The following is a 9,627-nucleotide window of genomic DNA, read 5'->3' as shown; positions in this document are numbered from 1 at the left end:
GAAACATCATCCAGCAACTGATGGGAGCAGATGCAGAGACCTACAGCCAAACACTAAGCGGAGCAGGGGAACCCTAAAGAAGAGGTGGCAGGAGGATTGCAGAGCCAGAGGGGTTGAAGATACCACTAGAACACAGGCCACAGAATCAACTAAGCAGGACTCATGAGGGATCACAGAAACTAAAGCAACAATCACAGAGCCTGTAAGTGTCTGAGCTAGGTCCTCTACATATACATTTTGATTGTGTAGCTGGGTGTTCTTGTGGGACTCATGACAGTAACAACAAAATTAGTTAGAAGTCGCAACGAAAATAATGTTATGGTTGGGGATCACCACAACCTGAGGAACTGTATTAAATGGTTGCAGCATTAGTAAAGTTGAGTGCTGCTGTTCTAAGGGAAGTAAAGGACTAGGAAGAGATTTGGTGGTACCTCAGATTCAAGGTCAGGTGATCTGTTAACAGATTATAAGAAGTATTGAGGCTTCTGGGATAGGCTGCACAAGGAAGGGGTAATCTGGAATGAGAGTATACATCCAAAGAGGGCCATCTCACATGAGGCATTTGTGACAATGGATAAGAGAATGGGAGGTGTAGTCAGATAAGGTCAGACCTGGATGATATCAACAAGTAAAAGAGGGCTATAGTATTAGTCAGATCTTACCATGGTTTTATCCCCTAGAAATCCATGTGCTTAAAAATTAATCCATAAAACAATAGTGTTGGGAGATGGGAACCTAGTGGAATGTGTTTAGTCCATGACAGGCCTGTCTGCACAGTTATATTAATGCCAGTATAAAAAAAAAGGGAGTGTGTGGAAGTTACATCACTTTTTGCCACTTTGGCCATGGAAGGAGTGTTCATCCTGGTGGAGGATGCAACATTCAACACCATCTTGGAAATGGAGTTTGGGCCCTTAACAGATGCCAAACGTGCAAGACTCTTCCAGTCTTCATAAATAGGAATTATACCATTCAGTAAATATAACCAGTCTATATTTTCCTATAAAAACAAAATGGACTATATGGCAGGATCATTGAGTATTTATAATCAGAAAACATTTCTTATACAAAAATCACTTTGCCTGTAATAACACTGATACACTGAGAGTAGAGGGATAGAATAAAATACTCCAGCAAAATGAAAGCCAAAATGAATCAAACATGACATACACTCTCAGAAATTGAGTTCAAAAGTAAAAGAGTAAACAAGGAAAGTCCTATAACAAGGAATTTCTTTTTTCCTTAATTTCTACAGTACCTAGAATTGTACCAAGGGCCTCATTCATGCCCAGCAAGTGCTCTGCCATAAAGCAATCACTGCCATAATGATTAAATGAATCAATTCAGCAAAAGTTTTATATATATACTTATTAAAATAAAAACATTAAAACTCCTTAAGTGGGAGGTAGAGGATACTAGATTAGTAGAGTACTTCAATATCCTATTTGAAGCAGATAGAAGATTACCCAGCCACCCAACTATCAGAGTTGAATTGAATGTTAGACCAAATGGGCATTCATAAAATATTCTGAATACACATTCTTGTCTACTAAACATGAAATATTTTTCAGTAATTTCATATAGTAACAACTTGGTTTTGCTGAACCAATACATCCAGAAAAATAATATGAAATCAAAAACAAATTATAGAAATGGTATCTGACAAAACCTATGGAGTGCAGCAAAACCAAGAATAATAGGGACATTTACAGTAATGAATGCCTTCATCAAAAGACCAGAACAATTATAACCTGAATGAACATAATATAAGAGACATGCTAAAGTGGATGGGGATGAAACCTTAACCCTACACAAAGAACTGCAGGCAACTAAGGAGTGCTGAGAACAGGAGAAATGCTCTTTCCCAAGGAAGAACACACCATTTGGTTATCCGATAGCAAATGGTCAGCCTTGAAAACATACAAGTAACATTATACAGACAGAGCAGGTTAATATTTAGTAATATATAAAATAATATATGCATATTATATGTAATTATACCTTTATATATAATTACAGTTAAATAAATATAAAAATAATATAGATGTATACCCATATATATATATATATATAAGCATGCAACAGAAATTAATGAATTTGAAAGAGAGTAAAGAGAGGTATATGGGACGGTTTGAGGGAAGAAAGGGAAGGGGAAATGACGTAATTATGTTACAATCTCAAAAAGTAAATGAAATGAAAGAAATAAGAATCTTTAAGAAAATGTATCATATTGCTAAACATCAAGGAACTAGGAAAAGAAGAGCAACCAAACAGAAAATTAATGATAAACATCAGAGCAAATATAAAATAATCTAACTGAATAGTACAAAATATCTGCAAGCCACCCTCACAGGCATACCCACAGCTCAAAATTACAAGATAAATAGACAACAGATAGAAATCTGAAACAACATAGCTCATTGCAGTACTATTCGCTTGCTTTATCTGTTTCCTGGCTCCCATAACATTAGTAGTTTTGTGTTGCCATGAGCTGAACAGCTTTGTTTGAGTACATACGCTCAGTCATGATGTTCTGCTTGAGCTTGTGCACCAAAGCAATGAAGCATGTTGATTATAGACTGAAGACTCTTAAACTGTAAGCCCAAACTGGGCATTGGTGGCATATGCCTTTAATCCCAGCACTTGGGAGGCAGAAGCAGGCAGACCTCTGTGAGTTTGAGGCCAGCTTGGGCTACAGAGCGAGTTCCAGGACAGTCTCCAAAGCTACACAGAGAAACCCTGTCTCGAAAAAAAACCTGTAAGCCCAAATAATTTCTTTCTCTTTTAAGGTGGCTATGCCATCTTTCTGTCAGAGCAAAGATGCTCAATAACACAGAAATACAATTGGTATCACAGAAATGCAAAGAACTGTTAGAGAATGTTATGAACAACCATATATTCTTCTGCAACTATATTACAATCTAGAAGAAGTGGAAGAATCCCTAGAAACCTATACTTTTACAATCTAAATAATGAAGAAGTAGAATACCAGAAAAACCAAATTATAAGCGATAGTATTGATTCGGTAGTGAAATATCTTCCACAAAAGAAAGTCAAAGACCAGATAATCTTAATGATGAAGTGTACCAAATAAAGAACTAAGAAAATGAATTCCTATTAAATTATTCTAAAAACTAAAGTTAGGATTTTTCCAGAATCATTTTATGAAGCTAGACAGGGACATAATTAACAAAGAAAATCACAAACCAGTATCTTGGATAAATACAGATATGAGTACTACCAAACTATCAGCACCACTCTCTAACTGAGCTAACCTGCCAACCGTGAGTACTAGCAAACTAAATCAAGCAGTACATTAAGAAATTATCCATTATTACCCAGTAAAACAACACGTGCAAATCAATAAACATACTACCCCACACCAATTAGAATGAAGGACAAAACCTATATGATCACATCAGTAAATGCACAGAGTAACAGCTCTTCATTATAAAAACCCTGAACAAATTAGGTGTAAAAGGAACATATGTCAATATAAAAATAAAGCCTATATGTATATAAACCAGGCAAATAAATAACATCTGTACTCTTTCTAGATTCCTTACTCTTGCTGTGATAAAATACTCTTCTTTATGTTTAGAAATTATTTATTTTATTTTATTTTTAATTTTTATTAAAATAAATGATGCCTTTGAAACATGCATGCATGCTTCACTTGTCAATCCCAGTTCCCTCTCCAACCCCTCCTCCCATGTCCCTCCACCAGCCCTCCCCCAGAAACCCCACCCAGTCCCCACATCATTCCCCAGGGAGGGTGAGGCCCTTCTTTGGGGATCTCCAGAGACTGTCATTTCATCCAGGGCGGACCTAGGCCCTTCCCCATGTATCCAGGCTGAGAGAACATCCCTCCATGTGGAATGGGCTCCCAAAGTTCATTCGTATGCCGTGATAAACACTGATCTACTACCCATGGCCCCAGAGATTTCTGAGGCCTCCTCACTGACACTACATTCATGGAGTCTGAATCAGTCCCCTGCTGGCCTCTCAGTCATCATTCTGGGGTTCAAGAGCTCCCCCTTGTCTGGGCAGCTGTCTTTGTAGGTTTCACCAGCATGGTCTTGATGCCTTTGTTCATCACTCCTCCATCTCTGTCACTGGGTTCCAGGAGTTCAGTTCAGTGTTTAACTGTGGGTCTCTGCTTCCAACAGTCACTGGATGAAGGTTCTAGGATAGCATAGAAGGTAGTCATCAACCTTATCATCAGGGAGGGACTATTAATGTAGTCTCTCTGCTATTGCTTAGTTTGCCAGTTGGTGTTATCCTTGTAGATCTCTGGAGATCTCACAAGTGTCAGCTCTCTCCTCAAGCCTATAATGACTCCAACTATTATGGTATCTCTCATCCTGTTCTCCTCTATTCTTACCAGCCTTCCTGCTCCCCCATGCCTTCTTCTCCCCTCCTCTTACCCCCCTCTCTTTTTCCTGGTTCCCTCTCCCCTCCCCCGATATTCCCAATCTGCTCAGGAGATCGTGCCTTATTCCACTTCTCTGGAGTATCATGCATCTCTCTTGGGAACCTCCCTGTTTCCCAGACTCACTGGCCCTGGGATTGTAGGCTGGCACTCCCCTGATCCATATCTAAAATCCATATATGAGTGAGTACATACCATGTTTGTCTCTTTGTGACTGGGTTACCTCACTCAGGATGGTTTCTTCTAGTGCCATCCATTTGCCTGCAAATTTCAAGATCCCATTTTTTTTCTGCTGAGTAGTACTCCATTGTGTAAATGTACCTCTATCCACTCTTCAGTTGTGGGGCATGTAGGTTGCTTCCAGGTTCTGGCTATTACAAATAATGCTGCTATGAATACAGTGGAACAGGTGTCCTTGTTGTATGAATGTATATCTTTTGGATATATGCCTAAGAGTAGAATTTCTGGGTCTTATGGTAGGTTTATTCCCATTTTCCTGAGGAATCTCCACACTGATTTCCAAAGTGGCTGTACAAGTCAGCACTCCCAGCAGCAGTGGATGAGTGTTCCCCTTTCTCCACATCCTCTCCAGCTTAAACTGCCATTGGTGTTTTTGATTTTAGCCATTGATTAGATTAGTACTTGGTTGGGAGATAAAATACTCATACCAAATGTTTTATTTAGCTTATACCTTGAAGTCACAGTCTATCATTCAGAGAAGTCAAGGCTAAAACCTGAGGAAAAAATGAAGGAATGGTGCTTGGTCAGGCTCTGGCTTAGCTAACTTTCTTGTATAGCCCAGGACCACCTTCCCAGAGATAGTGGCGCTCACAGTAATCTGGGTGCCCCTACAACACTTTACAATCAAGGCAAACCACCCCAACAGACATTCCCACACATCAATGTAATCTGAGCAGTTGCTCAGTTGAGGCTTTCCTCTCAGAAGCCTGTAGACCATGCCAAGCGATAAAATCAACTAGGACGTAACTGAATACAGAAAAGATGACAGCTTTCCATCTAAAACCTGAAACAAGATGAATATGTTCACATTCATTAGTTTCATTCCGCATATTACTGGAAGTCTCTTCTTAAAGTTAGTTTTTTTATGTGTACGGGTGTTCTGACTGCCTGTGTATGTAGGTACCACATGTATTCCTGTTGACAGTGGAAGTCTGAGGTGAGTGCCAGGTTTCCTGGGACTGGAATTACAGGTCATTTGTAAGCTGCCATGTGGGTACTGGGAATTGAAACCTGCTATAAGCCACTGAACCATCTTTCCAGCCCCAATTACCAGAAGCCTTAAACAGAGCAATCAGGCACAAGAAATAAAGGGAATCCAAATTGGAAAAGAATAAGTGAAATTATCTGTTTGCAGAAAGCATGATCTCATATGTTGAGAATTCCAAAGACTCTTAGAACTGAAAAATCCTGTGACTTACAAAATCAACATATAAAAATTAGCAGCATTGCTTTATACCAGTATCAAATTATCTAAAAATGAAAAGGTAATCCCATTTCTAGCAGCCATAACACACAAAATCAATAAACGTGGGATCAATTTAATCAAGGGAGTGAAATAGCTTTATAATGAAAATAGTTTTTAAAATCATGATAAAAAAGTAGAAAATGACATAAAGAAATCCCATACTAATGAATTGAGTAAATCAATATTGTTTGTCAAATTTTATTAACATATAATAACATCATTTACTTGCCTTACTCTCCTCTCTCTAGCCCTACCCAGGGTCTCCCTGCCCCCCTGCTCCCTCTCAAACTAGTGGACTCTTTTACCTTAATTATTGTTGTTAAATATATGTACATAAATATATAAATACAACTGTGTTTGTGTGTATATGGTTTTAGGGCTGACCACTTGGTACTGGGTAACCATGTATAGGGCTTATCCCTCTAATTTACCATTTCTCCACAGTCATTTGTTGCCTATAGCTATTCATCTAAAATCAGGCCCTGTGAGATTTCCCCCATCCATGTTTATGTCTCAACTGCTGTTGTCATTGTTCAGGTCTTATTTAAGCAGCCGGACACATTGTTGAGATTTAGTGAGTGCAGGTTCCTTGTCCTATCTAGAAGCCACAGACTTGCAGTAGAATTACTGGTCCTTTAGCTCTTAACATCTTTTTCTCCCCCTCTTCTAAAATGTTCCTTGAGCCTTGAGTGTGGGAGTTGTGTTGTAGATGTAGCCACTGGGTCTGGGCAGCTGATCATCTGTCTTTCTCAGCACTTTGACCAGCTGTGGCTTTCTTTAATGAGTACTGTCTGCTGAAAACATTATTTGATGAGGGATGAGAGCTACACTTATCTGTACATGTTAGGGTAAGTATTTAGAAAGCAATTAGAAATTACACCAATTGAGAAAAGTGGCAGTAGTATTTTCTCTAAAATCTATGACATCACCGACCACAGGTGATTGGCTGGGTTTACAGTACAAAGTATAGTTTTCCTCAATATTGTTAACATGGCTATACTATCAAAAATAATCCACAGATTGAGAACAAATGATGTAAACATTACCAGTTTTCTTAACATAAACTGGAAAAACAATCCTAGAGTTCATATGAAGCCAAAAAGAACCATGAATAGCTAAAGCAATTTTGATTAAACAAAACAAGGCATGAGACATTCCATTATGCAATTTCAAAATATACTACAAAACTACAATAATTTAAAAATATCTGTTGTGGGACTGTATTTCAGTTGGGATGACCTGTAGATTTGACCTGTAGAACCACATAAACGGAGCATGGTAATACACACCTTTTTTTATTAAAAATTTTTATTTTTAAATTTAAATTCAAATTAGAAACAAGGTTTCTTCACATGTCAATCTCATGTCCCTCTCCCTTTCCCTCCCCTCCTCCCACCCCCTCCCACCACCCACCCAATACCCCCTCCTTTCCCCATGGAGGGTGAGTTCTTCCATGGGGGTGTCCATGGTCTGTCATTTCATTCAGGACAGGGTCTAGAACCTCCCCCCAAGAGTCCAGGGTGAGAGTGCACCTCACATTGTTGGATGGGAGTCCAAAGTCCATGTGTATATTCGGGATGGGTACTGATCTACTACCCAAGGCTCAATAGATTACCTAGGCCTCCTCACTGACACCCCCATTCAGGGGGTCTTGATCAGCCCCATGCTGGATTCCCAGGCATCAGCCTGGGATTCAAGAGTTAAACCTTGTCAGGTCAGATGTTTCTGGGGGGGTTAAACCAGCCCAGTCTTATTCCCTTTGTGTTGTGAGCTGCAGAGTACTGCGCCTATAGATGGCGCCGGTTTCCGCATTCCACCAGCCTGTCGGCAAGTGCTCTCACTAAGTAAATAACTCCTTATTAGGAGTGAGGTCACGTACCCTTCTAGATCCGCTTGGTGACAACCTATCCTAGCGTGCCACCTGGGTGTAGTTGATTGGCTATCGCTGGGGTCCGGGCCACTCCCTGTAAGCAAGTTTCCCCGAATAAACTGTGAGAAGAAGATTCCTCGTTGCCGTGTCATTCTTGCTGGTCAGGGTGGTCTCAACAAAGTGGTGGCCCATACAGGGACGTCAGAACTTCTCACAGTCGGGGCAGTACCGGTAAGTTCCCAAGGTAAGCAGGACAATAAGGACCTCGGTAAAGAGGCGATAAGGTCTCCGGTTAGGAGCAATAAGGTCTCTGGTTAGGAGCAAGACAGTTCACAGCTAAGGCGAACTGAAAGTAAAAGACTTCGTGTCTGCTTTAGCTTGCAGAGTGAGAGTAAAGTAAATGGAACCCGCTTTTGTGGTGATAATTTGGCTAATGTTTAATATTGTAGTGTGGGCTCTTGTCTTTTGGTGCTGTTATCCAACTTGCACACCTTCGGAGCGCACCAACTAAAAGAGTAGACTTTAAAAAGGCATAATGGGATCGTCACAATCACACCCAATTTTTCTTGCTCTTCAAGAGCTGCTTCTTTCTAAAAATTAAACTTAAGCAAAGCCATGTTACAGAGGTTTTTGAGTGAATGCGATGCCATTGCACCCTGGTTCGCAGTTTCAGGGAACTTCTCTGTGGCTAGCTGGGATAAGCTGGGAAAAGACCTGGAGTTTGCTTGGAAGGAAGGAACGCTTAAACCATGTGTTCGGCCAGTATGGCAGCTGATACGCACTTGTCTGGAGGATCAAGAGGGGAACAAAAAGGGCTATGGAGAAAGGACAGGTTGCCCTAGAGATGCTCCAGGAAGAAAGATCAGAACAATCAGAAGGCAAGGTTAGGAAGAAGAAACAGAAAGGGAAAAAGAAACAAATCTATCCCTCCTTAAGGGAGCTGAGGAAAGAATTAGAAGAATCGGGGGAAGATTCAGAAACAAGAGGACCTTGGGCAGAAGATGAGGAGGAAGAGATTGTCGAGCTAATGGGAAAACATTCTTTAAGAACGCCGGAGACACAGTGCCCTAAAATGGTGACTGCAAAGCAAGGGCACTGCCCTACCTCTCCTCCACCCTACTGTTCACCAGAGGAACTACAAGTTCCTGGTTGCAATACTTTCTGCCCGGAAGTGTGGCGCACTGTTCATGCCGAGTTTCGGATTACCCAGCCACTGGCTTATCCAGTTTTCCAGGATGGTAACCAACAGAGATATCATGAGCCACTTGACTTTAAAATGGTCAAAGCCCTGGCAGAGTCGGTATGCACCTATGGGGTGACAGCGGCTTTTACAATTGCCCAGGTGGAAGCACTTAATCGCTTCTGCATGACACCTGGCGATTGGATGAATTTGGTAAGAGCTTGTCTATCGCCAGAACAATATTTAGATTGGAGAGCTTTCCAAATTGAATTTACCAATGATCAAGGTGCGGCTAACCTCGCAGTTGGTAACCCTGCCTGGGATGTAGACATGTTACTTGGTCAGGGTCGTTTTGCGCAACAACAAACAGGATATCACCCTCAAGTGTATGATCAGGTTAACCAAATAGCCATTAGGGCTTGGAGGTCTCTGCCCAATAGAGGTGAAGTCAGTGGAAACCTTACAAAGATATTACAAGGCCCTATGGAACCCTTCTCAGATTTTGTGGCTAGAATGGTAGAAGCTGCAGGAAGAGTGTTTGGGGATCCAGATTCTGCTATGCCATTGACTAAGCAGTTGGTTTATGAACAGTGCACAAAGGAATGTAAGGCTGCTATAACCCCATATAAAGGTAAAGGCCTTGAAGTCTGGATGAAGGT

This window comes from Mesocricetus auratus, unplaced genomic scaffold (assembly GCF_017639785.1).
Source record: "Mesocricetus auratus isolate SY011 unplaced genomic scaffold, BCM_Maur_2.0 Super-Scaffold_100003, whole genome shotgun sequence".
In the NCBI taxonomy this organism is placed as follows: Eukaryota; Metazoa; Chordata; class Mammalia; order Rodentia; family Cricetidae; genus Mesocricetus; species Mesocricetus auratus.
The sequence above is the reverse complement of the archived record's forward strand: the minus strand, read 5'-3'. Positions refer to the sequence as shown.